The sequence below is a fragment of the Myotis davidii genome, unplaced genomic scaffold, assembly GCF_000327345.1.
Source record: "Myotis davidii unplaced genomic scaffold, ASM32734v1 scaffold2370, whole genome shotgun sequence".
Taxonomy (NCBI): Eukaryota; Metazoa; Chordata; class Mammalia; order Chiroptera; family Vespertilionidae; genus Myotis; species Myotis davidii.
In genome coordinates this window covers 338,099-340,610 of record NW_006282189.1, presented here as the reverse complement: position 1 = coordinate 340,610, position 2,512 = coordinate 338,099, and the positions used below count along the sequence as shown (strand labels likewise).

Sequence of the window (2,512 nt, the reverse complement as noted above, 5' to 3'; positions counted from 1 at the left end):
AGTAGCGGCGTGGATCAGGCAGAGGAGGACAGGGAGGCAGGGAGAACAAGACCTGATGACGTGCTTTGAGTCTTGGCTCCAGCTGTGGCTAGAGCCAGCTCTACTGGATTTTGCCGTTTCATGAGCCAACGAATTCCTGTCTTGCATTTGCTAGTTTGAGTTTCTGTGGCTTGCAACCAAGAGTCGTGACAATAAAACCTTTCTTTGAGCCCTTCCCACTCTCTTAGAATAAGGGTCCACAGCAGTTTCCACCGTCTGGTGGAGAGGGAGACTGGAAAGCCCTCAGGCTTTGGTCACTGACAACAAATGGAACCCTTACCTAGGAAAGTTCAGTGGGCACCGAACAGCGCTGTGCTGTCCCAAAGTTAGGCTCCAAGGCTACAGCTTTTAGTTCACATTCACACGCTCAGCTACTCTTCTCCAAAGTAGGACCTATTCAAGTGGCTGGACCTAGGGAGGTTTCTAGCCCAAGCCACATGGTATATTAAAACCAGCCCTCCTCACAGAACTGGAGGCCCTGTGTTGAGCCCTAATGCCCACCTCTTGGTAAATTCTCCTGGTCTGGGGCAGGGGGCTACTCAACTTAACCTAGAAATATATTCTGAATTTCAACTTTTTTTTTGAACTGTGACCTCCTGGTTCACAGGTCGATGCTCAACCATTGAGCCACATGGCATGGTCTGAGATCATCTTTTTTTTTAAAAATGTATTTTAGGGTGAGGAGGAGGAGGAGGAGGTGAGCGAGGAGCTGGAGGAGGTGGCCCTGGATGAGGAGGAGCTGGAAAGGGAAGAGATCGCCGCCAAGAAGAGGAAATTGGGGAAGAACCCCGATGTGGACACAAGCTTTTTGCCTGATCGCGACCGCGAGGAGGAGGAGAATCGGCTCCGGGAAGACAATGCTCTACCCACTGAGCCAAACGAGTCAAGGCAATTTCAACTCTTAGGAGTTTTATTTCCCTCCCACCAAAAGGCCCTGGACTCCTATACAAATTAGTCCAGCCCCTCTCCAGAGCTCAGCATACGGAATCGCTAGGAGATGCTCAGTTTTTCTCAAGTAACAAAACTTTCCCTTCTCCAGGACAAAAAGTATGTGTTTATATTTGTATTCGAAAAGAAGCCATTTCTTTTCTTTTTCTTCTTCTTCTTTGGAGGCTTTGGTTGTATTTACACTGTAAGTCTGTTCTCTCCAGGGGTTGATTTACCTGAAGTCAGCAAACATTCTATTTCTATAAAAGAAGCTATTTCTTAAATGGCCTTGCAGAATATAAAAAATCTGCTCTTAGATGGCATTATCTTTGTTTCTTCAGGGTAGCAGTTCTGTGGTTTCAGAAATGTAAAATGAAAAAAAGCTCTAGTTTCCCAGTACCCCACACTGTGAACAGTTTTGCTTGTTTGGTTGGTCTCTTGTTTCCAAATCCCAGCTTATAACATGCTGTCCTACAGGTTTTATCTTTGGAACCCTACAATCCAAGACCACACTACTGACTATATAATTGTTATGCCCAGATTTCAAGATCCCCAAAAGCCCAGCCGAGTCCGATGCAAAAGCAAAGAGTCTTTATTCGAGCTAGCTCAAGCTCCCCGTCCACCACACTCACCGATGCAACGGCAAGCCAAGTGGCAGCGAGGGCAACTCTGTGTGGAGAGAGGTTTTATAGGGGGGTTGGAGTAAGGGGAGGAGAAAGGACTGTGGGCCCTGCCGATTGGCCAGGCGCAAGTCGGTGTCTTGTTACACAGGATGTGGTCATATATATGGCGACTTCCCTTGATTGTCATTGATTAGTTTAAAGAAGTCCTGGGTATGGCTAGCAGAAGCTTGGGCTTCCAGGAAGAAGCCTTGCCGAGCACATGGCCAAGGTAAGATGGAGGGCGTAGCCCTTACCCTGGGGGCAGATGGAGGGCGTAGTCCTCGCCCTTTCAATAATCATTTGCTCTCTCATTCTCCATAAATATTAGTCTTTTCTCTTAACTAGTGCACACATACTTTGAGAGCAGAAATCAGTTTCCCTGTCTATTCTTTATCACTTAGCATTCAATATACAGTTAGTGAGTGAATGACAATGGATGATCAAGTATCTTTTGTAACAAATGGTACTTTCAAAGCTTGAATTTAAAAAAATATATATATTTTATTGATTTCAGAAAGGGAGAGGGAGAGCGATAGAAACATCAATGATGAGAGAGAATCATCAATCAGCTGCCTCCTGCACCCCCCACACTGGGGAAAGAGCCCACAACCCAGGCATGTGCCCTGACCATGAATCAAACCTTGACCTCGTGGTTCATAGGTCAGTGCTCAACCACTGAGCCATGCAATGGGCTTTTTTTTTTTTTAATCTCTCCTTTCCTCTCTGAAATCAATAAAAAATAATACATACTATTAAAATGACGCCAGGTTCAGTTCAGCTCCTTGTTTTTTCACTGTAAGCCAGGTACCTCATCTGATCCTCCAGGGGTATATTCTATTGTAGCAGGTCAGACCCAGTCTGGTGTGGCATGAGTCAGGGAAGGG

The 2,512-nt window shown here is 45.9% G+C and overlaps 1 protein-coding gene across 1 annotated transcript in view; it reads right to left on the bottom strand.

Moving 5' to 3' along the window:
• DDX17 (DEAD-box helicase 17) overlaps positions 1 to 2,512 on the bottom strand; it is a 28,255-nt gene that overhangs the window by 25,542 nt on the left and 201 nt on the right. The gene's annotated exons all lie outside the window — the stretch shown is intronic.